This window comes from Typopeltis vanoorti, chromosome 6 (genome assembly GCF_054136105.1).
Source record: "Typopeltis vanoorti isolate ZY-2024b chromosome 6, IOZ_Tvanoo_1.0, whole genome shotgun sequence".
Classification (NCBI taxonomy): domain Eukaryota; kingdom Metazoa; phylum Arthropoda; class Arachnida; order Uropygi; family Thelyphonidae; genus Typopeltis; species Typopeltis vanoorti.
The window spans coordinates 35,916,311-35,932,582 of NC_143554.1; the positions used below are offsets into that span (position 1 = coordinate 35,916,311).

A 16,272-nucleotide genomic window follows, 5' to 3' on the forward strand; every position below is an offset into this window, starting at 1 on the left:
CAATAAAGGAGTCTACATAAGCGTATAATTTCTTTCCATGCTGGCATCTAATCATCGACATTATTACTTTCAATCACATCCTTCAAACTCTCATTCACATTTCGTGCCCTATCATTCACTGCATCCACTACATTTTCCAAAACACTTCCACAGTCCTGCCTTATATTCGTAATATCAGTTACTTCCTTCTTTCGCTCCCGACACGACTCGCTTTTCTTACATACGCTTACAAAAATTTTCCTACAAATATTTTCTCTTCATTCCCGCTCTCGTACCACAAACCATTCACTCTCGGCAACACATTAAACACAATCTAAACGCACTAAATCCCACATACTCGGTGTCATAACGCAGAACGCTTTTGTAATAATATCGCGTAATAATAGTCAAGATAAATCCCAATGTATTGACTGACCTCCGTCAGTTTAATGACAAAGTTTTGCCTTCCCCCATTGGGGAATAAGGGTGGTAGCGACTTTTTGTAGATTATATTGTATTTTATGTCATTCTCCGCTCCTAATCTATATAGTTTTTTTTTTTAACAAAAATCCCTTAATAAAGTTTCCTTAAGAATAGAAAAGTTCCTCATTGTAAATCATTCAACAATTACATGAATTCTTCTTCTTCTTCTTCTTCTTCTTCTTCTTATTATTATTAATGGTAGGGTTCATTATCATAAACCCTACCAGTAACTCCCCAACAAGAGAAGAAATACTCACTAACACAATCGTGCATTGATCATATCAACATACGGGCTCCCATCCACACATATACATCATCAGTAATTAACATCAAAATTGCCGATCACTACTTTGTCTCAACTTCGTTTTATTACGTTACCTACTCCCCCCCACCTCTCCCCACCACAAAAGTCGACAAAACTCGATACTATAAAGCATTGTCGATAACCATGTAAAAATACAGACTAGAATTGCCTGCTTAAACTAAATGATCCTGTAACAGTATACGAGAATTTTGAACTAAATTTCACAGAAATATACAAAAAACAACAAAGCCTACATAAACGAGACGACAAACAGACAACACTCCATGAATAAATGACGACATACTAAATAGTATTACTGTAAAAGAAAATCTATGGAAAAAACTAAAAAAGTCACCCAGTAACACACACTTACAAACCTTATACAAAAAACACAAGAAATCAGCTAACAACAAAAATTCGTAGGGTAAAAAGACACTACTATTTCCAAAAATTCATGGAATGTAACGACAACATGAAACAAACATGGGCTACACTCAACGAATTAGTAACTCGAAAAAAGAAAACTTCAGCACAAGATTTTATTGCAAAAAGTCTCGGTCAGGATACAAACCAAGAGGAACTAGCAGACTCATTCAACCATGCCTTCACAAACAATATCATACAACTCAAAAAAGACAAACTACCAACGATCAACAAAAAACTACCGACACAAAGTCAACAACTAACGATGTATTTTCCACCTGTAACAAAACAGGAACTGAAAGAAGCACTCCTACATCTAAAACCAAAGACCATTCCAGGAATAGACAAAAATAAAACTCGCGGAACTTATAACACACTTGGAACAAATAAATCCAATACTTTTGAAATTCTGAACATAATATTCTACACTGGCATTATTACACAACAACTAAAAACTGCAATAATTATGCCAATATACAAACACGGTAAAAGAAACCATACTCTCGCATTCAAAGCGCCAGTACCTGTCGTTGCAGGTTCTTACGCATTTATTCGTTTACTAACAAGCGAGAGCGGTGAGCGCTCCAATTCTGATCTGCGCACCGCTTTGAATAATAGTCTATATCTACGGGAATTTTTCGAATTTCTTGATAAAAAGTTAGGAACAGATTTTGAAAAGTACATACTTTCAGAAAATAATATTAAAAAATCGATTTTTTTGATCCTCTAAATAGCATTGCCTCCTTAAAACTATCAAAAACTTACAAATTAGCAAAAAGAAAATGCCATAGAGGAAAAACCTGACGTTTTTCCTCTATGGCATTTTCCTCATATGGAAAAACCGGTTCCCTGATAGAGAAAAATGGGTTTGATATTTGAAATCAGCGCACCCAAATTAGTAAAAAAACAAGTGTTAGATCATAATTAGCAGAAAAATTTTTTTTTTGTTGGCCAGTGTAATTAGTTTACATTGTATGTTTGTGGGAATTAGGAAATATAATATTTTAATTGCATATGTGTAAATCCTGTTGTATAACTACACTTTCACAAACTTTGAAAAAAAGAGTAAACTACATGTCATATTATATAACTTGTGTAAATCTGAACTATATAATTGTAAATTATTACTGTGATTATTATTATATTATCATCATTATTATTGAAATCTCATTATATGTAGCACTTAGTGCTGAACCTTGTAAAATAATGTACTCAATGTTACTCAAGATGACAATTGTATATATGTAAATATTTCAGAGATCAATAAAAAAATAAATAAATTATTATTATTATTATTATTAAAAGATGCATGTGTAGGTTAGTGGAAGTGGCGCTTGCATCCTCTGCACTTCGTCGCTCGAAGTCAGATTTAAGTTCAAGTCTAGTCGCCGACTGAAGGAACTTTTTCTAAGCCTTTCTTCGACCGGTTCCGGAGTTAGTCGATCTCTGGCACTGGCAAGCAGGTTTTTTATCCTGTAAACTCAAGAAAATCGACCGTAGTACCCACATTATTTCAGACAATAACATATCTTGTTGGGTTTAGGTATCAAGAGATGGCAGCACTTGTTTTCCAGCCTCTTCATCGGTGGCTGCTATAATTAGTGATAGACATGGGCCAGCTACCTCTGATTGGCTACTGGTGGAGATTGAACTGCCCACTCAGTCTCCAAATGCTAGATAGGGTATAAAGACCTCACCTACTCCCTATAAGGAGAGTAGGGTTTATTATCCTGTAAAGGTTTTTTTATCCCGTAACAGGCAAGCGGGTTTTTTCTCCCAGAAACTTGGGTTTTTTATTCCGTAAACTCAAGAAAATCGACTGTAGTACCAACATTATTTCAGACAGTAACATATCTTGTTAGGTACCAAGAGATGGCAGCACTTGTTTGCCAGCCATTTCATCGGTGTCTGCTATAATTAGTGATAGACATGGGCAAGCTATCTCTGATTGGCTACCGGTGGAGATTGGACTGCCCACTCAGTCCCCAAAAGCTAGATAGGGTATAAAGGCCTTGCCATACCCCCCTATAAGGGGGAGTAGGCTTTTTATCCTGCAAAGGTTTTTTTATCCTGTAAACTCAAGAAAATCGACCGTAGTACCTACATTATTTCAGACAGTAATATATCTTGTTAGGTTTAGGTACCAAGAGATGGCAGCACTTGTTTGCCAGCCTCTTCATTGGTGGCTGCTATAATTATTGATAGACATGGGCCAGCTACCTCTGTTTGCTACTGGTGGAGATTGAACTGCCCACACAGTCTGCAAAAGCTAGATAGGGTATAAAGGCTTCGCCTACTCCCTATAAGGGGATGAAAGGCATTAGCTGATTGTTATTTATTATTATTAAAAATATATAGAGAGCCCTAATTAACTTTTTTGCAAAATAGTAGGTAACCAGTTTTTGCCTTGAACTGTGGTCGACAATATATATTAATATTTATGCACAAAATTCACACAAAAACTGGCAGAAATATTATTTTGATAGAAGGAGCTGTTCTATCATGAAATTAATTAAGTTTATATAAAGCCAAGTTACTAAGTTTGAGCAGGCTATTAAGTAACTTGCAGGAGAAGACTTTATATATTTATACATAATTTAAGAATTTTAGAAGATATTTATTTTTAAAAGGAAAGACGAAAACAAGCAAAGTGAAATATATATATAATGTTGATATTAAAAACCGATCCTTTATAAAAATTCTAAAGCCGAAATGTATTCTTATTATTAAAGCAACTCTGAATAGGAATGTAGTTGGAATGAATAATCCTGCCCCTGATTCGTCATAAGAACCTTCATCTCGAATCAAATTACATGGAGGTTGAAGATATTACTCCAAAGAGATATTACTCCAAAAATATTTATTTTTCACACTGTAAAAGTTAATATTTTAATAGAATTAAGCAAATCTCTAGAGCAACGTATAATTTTTAACTGCCAGTCTAGTTGGCTGAATGTTTGGCGCATTTGCTGTCCCAAAAGTAGCCGGTGGATTTGAATCCCTCTGTTGGCGTGGATTTTTATGAATGTTGCTAGGTAGGAAATGATTTCATCGTCTGGTGTGATAAAATCTGTGATGCACTCACCACAGTCCTGCTCAATGAATTCTTGAAGTACTTGAAAAAGTTTCATGCTTAGTCTCTAAAGCAAGATTCCCGATTATGAAAAATACAAGTAAATAATGAAATTAATAAATAAATTAAAAATTAAAAATTAATAAAAACTATGTTATCTTGCGTAATATGTTAATGAAGAATAGGTTTACAACCTTCATGGGTGGCAGTTACGTATAAAATCTGAGATATAAAAATGAGATGGCTCAACTTATCTCAATTCTCAATGAACCTTCAGCAGTACTTTTTATTACATACTCGTCAAACAGAGCTAAAGTGGGTTTTTTTATATTTCAAAGTGCTTTTTCTAAAAATTAATTTCGTTTTTTCTCTCCTTCCTTTTATATTATGTGACGACTCCACTCACGGAGTCCACTGTGGCAAAAAGGTCACACTACACTTCATGATGGCAAGCCCAATATAACATAATATGGATATCATATAGATCAATGGTTTTTTTTTTTTTTGAAATTTTAATGTTCTAAAGTTTAAAATGGTAATGCTCTAAAAGAATAATGTTAATTTTTAATAAATTTTAATATAGATCTGAGGATTAATATATGATGCCATAATACCCGTATCGTAGGTAGTAGTTAGTCGCGCATAGTATTTGGATGATATTTTGCATTATTTTGCGTGCAGCATTAATGTGTATTTTGGATTGGAATAAACTTAAGAAAAACAGATCGGCTTCTAAAAAATTCGGCATCTCATCTTTCATGCGAGTAGTGTCCCAATAGAAACACTCCCCTCAGGAAACATAAGGTACCAATTTTTTTTATTGTATAGTTTTGGCATTATTTCTCTTTCATATTTAATTATTCAACTATTCTTAGAGCAGATTTATTTATTTATTAAATTTATTTACGATACGAACCTTGTACCCTTTTTTGTATAGGTTATGAGAAGTTTTGAGTCTCATATTTAAATAGTGGTTCCATAGTAATAGAAAGTTTAATAAACGCTGCCTACAGAATACTGTGCACTTATAAAGTGACTGAGAGAGAGTGAGAGAGAAGAGTCAGTAAATAATCGTGATTTGTTTGTTCCATATACACTTTCTGAATAGTAATTCAGAAAATATCTACTTTTTTGAGAGAGTTGATTTTTTGATCAGAAGAATCATTGGATTTTAACTTGTCATATCAGAAAATAGCTCACAGAATGCTTACAATTCATATAATAATATCACATAATAATAATAATATTGGTAATTATTAGGGACACAAAAAAAGTCGATTTTTTAATCAGAAGAATCTTCGGATTTTAAATTGTTTGTAAGCACAGTTCACATAATATCACATAATAATCTTGGTAATAATTAGGGTCACAGAAATATAGCAGTTACATGCCATATTTACTCTTGTTTTTCTCCTAGAATGTGGGCTGACAGCTCAGTCAAGCAGTTAGGGTAGTGAAAGGTGAGGAACAGGCGGTTTCTCAGTTTTAAAAACAGTTATTGCTGAAAGACTGCCTCCTTTTACCTTTGTTAGAATGTTAAATCCTTAGAAAAACAGATTGTTTCTATCTTTTAGGAATAAGAAGCAACATGGAGCGAAGGAATGTTTTGTTTTTATTATCTCTTTACATTTCATACTAGGGTGGGAAATGAGTGAGAGCAGTGATTGAATTGTTATTTTACTTTTGTATATAAAAATCTTTGACAGAAAAGTGCATTTTAAATTATTGCATAAATTATGTAGATGGAAGAAAATATGTTAATAGCGTGGGTAGAATGCTGGCATTTTACTAAATATCTAAAACAAATATATAGAGCAGCAGGGTCGGAGACAAATTTAATCTGACTAGTGGCCACATAACTCTGTTCTTGGAATATTATTATCTGCTTAAAACATTAATGATGTTAATGGAGATTGTTTCCAGGGGGGGGGGAAGAAGAAGGTGGAGGATATATGATTGTTCATGAAATGTTGAGTTGGGAAGAGTGATAAAATCTGATGATTTGATATCTCTTAAACTTACTAGAATCGACTAGAATTGTGGGGAGGAAGAGAATGGAAACCAATTTAATATTTCTAAGTGTTAGGAGAATCTCTATAGCTCAGTTGGTGAAGGCATGTATTAGGCAATTGTTTGCCTGTAATGTTTCAAGGGTTTAAAAAGTCTTCTGCCCATCTCCTCCTGGGTCTTCCATCTTATTTCCATCTATAAAAGGGAAAATGGAATAATGTGAGAATTACAAAAGTATTTCATTTTAGTACTGATAAGTAAGGTATTTTTTCCATCTTCAGGCCTTGTCCCACCCATATATGGGCTACTGTGTGTATTGGTTCTTTGACTGTGGGGAATATGTCAGGTTCATGATGAAAGTGCAGAATAGGAAACTAATATAATATGTCGATATTCTTGAGTTTACGGAACGAAAATCGACAGTAGAATTCACACTATTTCAGACAGCAACAAAATATTGCTTTATGGTCTGGGACCAGGAGATGGCAACACTCGTTCGTTGTCTCTTCACTGGATGCTGTTTAAAATTAGTCATAGTCTTAAGCCAGCTAAATCTGCTTGGCTACCCGTAGAGATTGAACCTGCCCACTAAGTCTCTGGCCTCATCTAATCCCTATAAGGATATCGAAGGCGTTACTGGACTTATAAATTGATAAATAGATGAAAGAAGATGAGTCCGACCGTATAGACTCTAGTATATATTGTCTTTGTCAGATAAAGATGCAGAAAAAGTTAATGAAGGGATTTCATAAACATATAGGTTGACCATACGTATCGTTTTGAATGGGACAGTACCGTTTATTTCATATTTCGAGACCGTCCCGTCATTTTAATAAAAATGTCAATTTTGTCCTTTTTAATAAAAACTATAACTATACTTCGGTATTGGTCAATCATAAATTATTATTCATAACCTATAATCGTATATCGATATCAGTAATTTGTATAACCATGGAGTGGCATTGTTCGATACTAAATATCGAATCTGCAGTGATTTATTTCAGAGAAAATAAAAAAAATACTATTTAAATTAAGGGGATATTAAATCCCACATTGTTTTAAAACCGAATAAGAAACTCAAAGATTGGATGATGAGAGTTTCATGCCGAATATAGTAAACTATAAAGTATCGGCGACCGCTAGCGTGAGCAAGTGACCTTGGTACGTAGTACAATACCGGAGAACTCGCAGCAAAGCCGGTAAAGTTCTGATCGCTATTCTTAGGTATTTTCCATAATGTAAAAACACATTTCCTAGGAAATGTATGCTGTTATTACATTATGGTGAGAGGTCACTACCCAGACCGGTTTCAGCGTTTTTTGAGGCTTCATCAGTGAGTAGGTAGACCAAATTAATACCAAAGTGTATAGCGTAAAGAACTTATATACTCTGCTATACGAGTTTCCAAACAGGTGCAACCATTAAGTTACTTAAATATAAAGAGACAATAAGCTTCATTTCGGCGATATAAACATTATTTAAATTAAGGTGAATTTAATTCTTAATTTAAATAATGTTTATATCGCCAAAATGAAGCTTATTAGCTCTTTATATTTAAGTAAAAAAATACTTGTTGGCAACACTTTTGCGTCTGTTCTTCTGTAGCGTTCTGCTGCTGTTGATTGTTTATCAGTTGAGAATGAAATATATTACAGTGAACGTATACAAATACTGTACTTGCATATATACACAGTCAGGTTGAAGAACTGAAAAACTTGTAACTTTGCAAGAAACAGTTACGCTAAATTGTTAGCGCATGGAAGATTTTTGTCCTTGTGTTGACAGAATTTTAAGCATGTTTGATGGGTTTCGTTCTTATTTTCTTAAGAAAAATGCCCTGTTATGTTGCGAAAATTGTTTGAAATTGTGGTTGTCATTTGCAAGTGATCAAATGTTTACGTTCCAAACATACATTAGCTTAATTGAGAAAGATAATATTTCAGCTACAGAAGTAGCCATGAACATTGAAAATTTTGCAAACAATTTAAAGTCCAAAAAGTGAAGTGTTTGTAACTATTGATGTCAAAAAACAACTGAAACTGTTAGCAGATTCAGGAGAAATTAATGAGGCTAAGTTTTTTGAGGTAATTGAGAATTTCTATGAAACCAGCTTAGAATATGTCAACAAATGGAAGTGCAGTTTAGGAGACAGAAGTTCAAGTGGATGCTACTAAGAAACCTGAATGGAAAGAAATACAGGACAGCGTGAACAAGGAAATCATCACACGCACAGAAACAGAATAAACTCGTGTATTTGATCAGTGGACACAGAACCGGGGCTAGGGTCTTTGCCGCCCGCATGCAATTTCTATCTAAGCGACCCTGTAACGATCTGGGTATGTGTGGTTCTTTTACGACAATAAAAATTTAAATTATTTGAAATTTCTTAAATAAATTTTGACAGAACAGCCACACGTTGGTTCGCTAAATGTAACGAACCGGGGTGTTGACTAGGCAGGATAATCGTTAAAAACCCGAATATTCAAAAAAATTCTCAAAAGTAAAGCAAATTTTGATAACGACACTTCACTTTAATCGTTGAATATAATGATACAGGGATTATAGCCTTCTCACCGACCCGAATTGCAAACAAAATTAAAATGAATTTTAATTATAGATAAAATTTATTTGAACTAAAGTTTAAAAAATTCTTGCATTTTACAAGTTACTAAATTCTTAGTAATTTATAAATTTTTTTTAATAATTTTTACAAGTGAAACTATTCTTTTAGGAAAATATATAAAAGAAACTCAAGATAGATGAGAAAATAAGAAAAAAAGAATTCAGAAATAATTAGAACATTTAATATAAGTATTCAAAAAAATAAGATCTTTACAGAATAACAGAAAATAAATTGAATTACATAAATATACTTATAATTTTTTTAATTAAAATTTTAGGGTTTTTGATTTCATATTCACAAAATTAGAAATAATGGTCTTAACGTCTAATTCCGCACATATGTCATTTTCAATAGCTATTAACGCCAAACTAACAAGCCTTTTTTGTGACCTACTTGTTCTTAAGAAGGTTTTAATCAATTTCAATTTGGAAAAGCAACGTTCACCTCTCGCCACACTAACAGGTAAGGTTAATAGTATTCTTTAAGCAAAGTTAGGGAAAGGTAAATTATTGGATACAGTAAAATCATGAATATCGAATGGGTTTTGAATATTTAAATTATCCTTCCGAAAAATATCCGGGAAAGCGCATAACTCGTCATATATTTCTTTGCATTTGCGTCTTTATTGTCGCCATCCTTCAAGAGAATCTCTAAATTGTCACAATTTTTTCGTAAATCTTCGTTATTAATTTGTAGTGATCTACACAAGAAATTGAAATTATCATAATATGTTATTATGATAATTTCATAAAAACATTTCGTGTCTTCTTTCGTCGTCGTCGAACTTCCGTACCAGTTTTAAATTCTTATTCTCCTTCTACCTCTTCCCTCAGTTCTTTTGCCGTTTTTAGAACTTCTTTAAAATTTGTATCTGATCGATACTCTTGTAAGAATATTTTTAAGTTTTCGATAGATTCTAAAGCAAGTGTAATATTCATATTTTTGTCTTGAAGAATATTACTCACAGGGTTTATTCTGTTAAGTAAATCATACCAAGTTATAAGAGAGCAAATAAATTTGTAGTTCTTTATTTTAGCACATAATGTTTGTGTTTCATGCTGGGTTTCTTTATTAAAATTTTCATTATTTAAAATTTCAAAAAGTGCATCGTAAATTTCTCCTAACAGATATCGCAGAGGGGGGGGGATTGCATTAATTCTATTTTCCCATCGCGTTTCTCATGGCTGTTTCAATGTTAAATTTTTTACGAACTTTAAAAGGATTGCCCAACGTTTGTAAGATAAGGAAAAGAAATTGTATATTTTTTTGAATAATTGCAATGAAAATAATTATATCTGCATTCACTTTGGTTGCATCGTTAATGATTAAATTCAGAGTATGAGCATCACACGGCACGTAAAAAGCTCGAGGATTTTTCTTCAGAAGCAAATTTTGGAGCCCATATTTTTTCCCTTTCATATTCGCCCCATTGCCATACCCTTGACCTCACATGTCTTCAATGGGAATGTTGCACGGTAGGCCTGTGTAGCTCAGTGAAAGTGGTGCTTGCATCCTCAGCGTTTGGTCGCTTGAAGTCAGACTTAAGTTCAAGTCTAGTCGCTGACTGGAGGAACTTTTTCTAAGCCTTTCTTCGACCGATTCCCGAGTTAGTCGATCTCTGGCACGGGCAAGCGTGTTTTTCTTCCGGAAACTCGGGTTTTTTATCTCACAAACTCAAGAAAATCGACCGTAGCACCCACATTATTTCAGACAGTAAAATATCTTATTAGGGTTAGGTACCAAGAGATGGCAGCACTTGTTTGCCAGCCTCTTCATCGGCGGTTGCTATAATTAGTGATAGACAGCGGCTAGCTATCTCTGATTGGCTACTGATGGAGATTGAACTGCCCCACTCGGTCTCCGAAAGCTAGATAGGGTATGAAGGCCTTGCCTACTCCCTATAAAAGGGAATAAAAGGCGTTAGCTGATTTTTTTTATTGTTGCACATAAACCATGTCCTGTGGAATCTGATATATCTGCAAAACCTAAAAAGTTTTCGCTGATCTTGACAATTCCATTGTCACAGGAAACAAAGCAAATAATAATGGTCATTTGTTCTGTTTTACTTGCATCAGGTGTGCAGTCTAAAATCATGGAATAATATTTAGATTTTCGAATTAATAATAAAATTGTATCCCTGATTGCGTTACTTAAAGTTTCCAATATTTCATTTTGTTGGAAATTAGTGCCCTTTCATCATGATTTTCCATAACGGGATCAAACTTCGCAAACAGTTCGACTAATTTTAAAAAATTGCCGTTATTCCTTTCATATAATTTATCAACTGATCCGCGAGAAGCTAAATTTTGGCTACCAAGGAATTTTATAATTTCAATCAAGCATTCTAAAACACTTGTCCAATGTTTCTTTTCCATTTCATACATGCTTTGAGTCTGACAATCAGTAGAAGTTTTGTTTTTTAAATTTTTATCAAGTTCCTTCCATTTTAAGAAATTTTTCATGCGAGTTAAACTAGTCTCATGTCTATGCAAAGTTGTACTTACATTTCTACAATCGTTATAACCTTCTACAAGACTACTTGATTCAGTAGGTGCGAAAAGTTTGCAACAAAAGCAAAAAACAGAATTTATGAAGTTTCGGAATAAATGAGCCATATTCTTGGCACGAGCTCCCCGTTTTCCATTTTTCTATTATAATACGTGTCGCAAATTTACGACCATATGTATTCTCTGTACTATTGCAACTATTGAACAAGATAACAAGATGCATGATTTAAGTAAAAAACAGTTAGGAGAAGATTTAGTTGTAGTTGACCACGAAAGTAACACATTGTTAGTCTCTGTAAATTTAGAAGATCCAGGTGAATGGGGAAATATTGATGGAAATTACGAGTTGTTTAATTGAAATTGGGACTGTTCCAAAGAAAAATATAATATATCCCAGAGAATACATCAGCTTTTTTTTTTTTTTAGCTGATGTATTCTCTGGGATATATTATATTTTTCTTTGGAACAGTCCCAATTTCAATTAAACAACTCGTAATTTCCATCAATATTTCCCCATTCACCTGGATCTTCTAAATTTACAGAGACTAACAATGTGTTACTTTCGTGGTCAACTACAACTAAATCTTCTCCTAACTGTTTTTTACTTAAATCATGCATCTTGTTATCTTGTTCAATAGTTGCAATAGTACTTTCATGAAAACTGGATGATGTGCATGGTTCTTCAACTCTGATTTCTGATGTATCGAGTTGGTTACAATCTGCATCAGAATATTTTAATATTTAAACAAATTTATTAAGAGCCCCAGTTTGTTTCTTAATATCTGCTTCTTTTGCAGCATGACGCTTACGATTTTGTGCACCGGATAACCTTTTTTTTAAATTTTTGATTCCATTTCTATTTTATACCCACAAGAAATTATTACACAACACGACACATAGACGAAATAATAGTCCGCACTGTGCTACTGTCAGTAGCCTACTGAGATGCATACTATATGACTGCTTAACTAGCAACAAATGTTTTGTACGAAAATTCGTTTCTGCGCATAAAAATCATTCCCCGTTTCACTTTAGATAGACTGCAGTAGACACAACATTCTGCAGGCAAGCATTTAGCCTGTTCTCGCTGCAAAATTGTAAACAACTGGCTGATCAAAGAGGCAGCAATATACAATTTTTTAAAATTTTTATTCGGTGTATTCGGCCTTATTTATTTTAATATTGATCATTCTAAGAATTTTTTGTTTTTACGATAAAAATTTTGTTTCTTAAAAATGAACTTATGAATCGTGCCCAGGTGGCGGCGTTCGTAGCTGCGCCCGTATGCACCGCATGGTCTGCATGCCCGCTTCTGTCGGCCCTGAGTGAACCCTCATAAAATCTATAATTGTGAGGCAGTTGGATACATGGAATAAAGAAAACATTCCTGCATCTGATAGATGGGTAGAGATTTTTTTCTGAAATGAACGAAAAACGTCTAGACGTTCAAGACTTTTGTCATATTGTAGAGTTTATTCTTTGGCTTCCAGGATGTACAGCACCTGTTGAGAGAATGATTTCTGGCATGAACAGGGTCAAAGGAGATATCTAGATTAAGTGTTGAGACAATGAGGGCTATGGTAGTTGGAAGACAAAGTTGTGTTATGGAGTGTGAGAAGTTTTATGATAAGGAGTTGAAAGACCGAAATTTGCTGCGTAAGATCACTTCATCGGAGACATATTCATGGTACGATCGTAGTGAAATACGTTCCCCCTCTACGTCTACCTAAATTTTTTGAATGGGTTCTGTCACTGAAGAATAATGGTAAGCTCAATATGTTTATCTAATAAAACTTTTTTATCGTCTTTTTCATGAATGCAGAATATTACATAACCCCCGTCCCGTTTTTGTCTCAAGGAAATATGGTCAGCCTATAAATATACAGTTTTTCAAGTTTATGGTAAAAAGGAAATAGTGAATAGGCCATTCTTGGAAGCTGAATAAGAAAAGGGTCATAAACGAAATGAGGAGGATTTTTTATTTCCCCCCCCCCCTGGAAATGAGTTCAACTCTTTGCCAGGGAAAGTGTTGGGTGCCTTGTTTAAGAAAGAATTTTTATTATTATTTAGTACTCATCGTTGTATACGCCCACTAAGTTCACACAGAAATGCCTACCGCTCCACATACATATACAGAATATCACAGTTATTGTTCCTAACTGCGGACAATGGACGACTTTAACAATGGTAGTATTTCCTTCATTTTATTTTATATTTTATATGCATATCACCTAAATATGGGAGACAGCCAACAGAGGTGCTCGTGTAGTAGATGATATTGCGTAAGAATGGATGGTTGTTTATTTTTATTTTTTAAAGTTACTCTGTTAAATGTGGTGAGGAAGTATAGCGTGTCAAGTTATTCTTTTTAAACCTCCCTCCAAGATATTGCAGTTTAGTTCGCAATATCTAGGCAAGAAATATTTCCGTTAATTCATGGACCGTATTTGCAGAATAGTTAATATTGAATATGTACATATACAGCATATTTCATGTGTAATTAAAAGTGTATTGCGATAGGGAAGGAAGCCCCAAAAAGATTGAGCCAACATGCAAATCTTTGTGCCCAGCGTATTACTTTCTTACCCCTTTTTGAGTAAAATAAGATTAATGAATTGTTTAGCCTTTTCATAATTCCATTTACCCTGGCCTAATCGATCTAATTAGTTTTGTTATACTCTTTTTTTTCTTCTTTTATCTTCCCCTCAATACTTGCATGATTTTCTGGTTTATATGCTAAATGTGGGCTTTTTAATCTTATTTGGTAAATTATATAAGTATCTTATGTGCTTTTTCTAACCCTGATGATACTGTTAACAGTGGCAGCTACAAATTACATTAATGTTTGATGCCTATGTATTAAAGCATGCAGCAGACACTAGCAGTTATCTCTTCTTCCCAATCCTCACGAGCATTATTGTATGAAATTGTATGGCCAATAATTCTGCTATAAAAACCTTAACCACTTATTCAAGTGACTTGAAAGGCAGCAGGAGTAGATAATATTTAACAAAAAGGCTCAAGTATGGTGGTATGAAAGTTTTACAGTGGCCACACTGGATAATTCAGAAGGCATGGTGAGAAGGCCTAATTCCAGATGATTAGAGTAGCATTTTCATAGTACCCACCATTAAAAAAGGAAATGGAAGGTGTGAATATTACAGAATTATTTCTTTTTATTATTCCAGGTGAGATTTATGCAAGTATACTTGAGAAGAGGCTAAGAAAAATTGTCAACAAGAAAGTTGGATAACAACCTGGGTTCAGGTCAAAGAGTTGTTCTCAGGATTAGATTTTCACTTTGACAGTTGAGAAATCATGGGAATATAACAAGGATCTGTACTCAAGTTTTGTAGATGTGGAAAAGGCATTAAGACAAGGTACTAAGAGAAAAGCTATTCAAAACATTACAATCCCTGGAAGTTACAAAAGGAAGCTATGAGCAAGAGGGTGAGGAGGATTTCTTTGCGTGGAGGGTGGTTGAACCATGGAATGCATTGCGTGAGAGAGTGGTGAGAGCAAGAATGGTCAGTGAGTTCAAAGAGTGGTATGATAAACTTTGTGTTTCCTAAGAAGGACCTCCCATGATGAGTCTTGACTCCATGGAGGCCTGAATAATAATAATAATAATACTGTAATAATAATAACAATTATGTGGTGTAAATAGGACACTGTACTGAACAATGCACAGGCTATATTTTAATTGTTGATTGTTCAAATGGAAGGAGTTACAGAAAGATAGTTTGATGTAAAATCAGGTGAGAAGATGGTGCATGCTCCCTCCACTGTTATTCTTCATCTGTATAAATCACATTATAAAGGAAAGTGGCATGAAACCTGATATCAAAATTGATGATATTCATCTCTCCTCTCTACTTAATGCAGATGATGTTATGCACCTAAATAAATCTGGTACAAGTTTGCAGGATTCCTTAACTAAATTGAATGTTTTACAAATGCAACATGAAAATCAGCAATAAAAAGACCAAAACTATGAAAATAAACAGGAGCAAAAACTTCAATGAATGGAGAACCTATAGAACAGATAAAACATTTCAGCTAGTCAGTAGAGTATTTTCACAAACAATCACAAACATCCATGCCCATGGTGGGATTCGAACCCGCAGCCTTTTAGTGGGAGAGCGGATATGCTAACCACTTGGCCAACCAGGCTGGCAATAAATTTTATTGGATAAATTTTAAGATATCACTTGATATACATGGAGTGATGTCTTAACAGTTATAACATTAACATTAGACTCTGAAATACAAAATTTATTATGAATTGCTATAAAGATACCAAAGCAATCATCATACATAATAAAATATAAAGACAAACAACTTCTGAAAAGGAATCATTTATGTCATGTAGGATTGCCTGCTCTTCCCACATTTATTTACCATATATCTAGAAGAAATATATAAAGCCATAGCCAAGGATCCAGGTTTGTAAATAAATGGCGTGAATATCAATGCAGATGATGATGATGATATTATTCTTGTAGTCTCAACTGGAAAAGACAATAAAAATTTTACAAGAGGAAAGCAAAATTTATGGAGTGAAAATCAGTTTTGCTTAAGCAAAACAAAAGTAATGAAAATAGGAAGAGAGGTGGAAAAAATTACAATGAACTTAGAAGATCATGTACTTGAACAGGTAAAGATACTTGCATATCTTGGTGGTCTCATTACTTATAACCTTGATAACACAGAAACAGTAAAATAAAGACTTAAATTGGATGACCAAATATGAATAAATGAAACAAAATATGGAAAAATAACAGCATTTCAAAAACCTCAGACTAAAACTGTAAAACTTTTATTATGCCTGTGACAATATAGAGATAGATGACAGAAATGGTGAAAGATA

The 16,272-nt window shown here is 33.8% G+C and overlaps 1 protein-coding gene across 5 annotated transcripts in view; it reads left to right on the plus strand.

Annotated features, from left to right (window-relative positions):
* The first annotated feature begins 13,130 nt into the window (after nt 1-13,130).
* The window catches only part of LOC150105383 (lisH domain-containing protein ARMC9-like), a 694,238-nt gene continuing 691,096 nt past the window's right edge, over nt 13,131-16,272 (plus strand). For 2 of the 5 annotated variants that reach the window (XM_090394752.1, XM_090394757.1), the window contains exon 1: nt 13,701-13,815. The gene's annotated coding sequence lies outside the window, so the exon portion shown is untranslated. The other 3 variants (XM_090394755.1, XM_090394754.1, XM_090394756.1) reach the window with 3 other exon arrangements.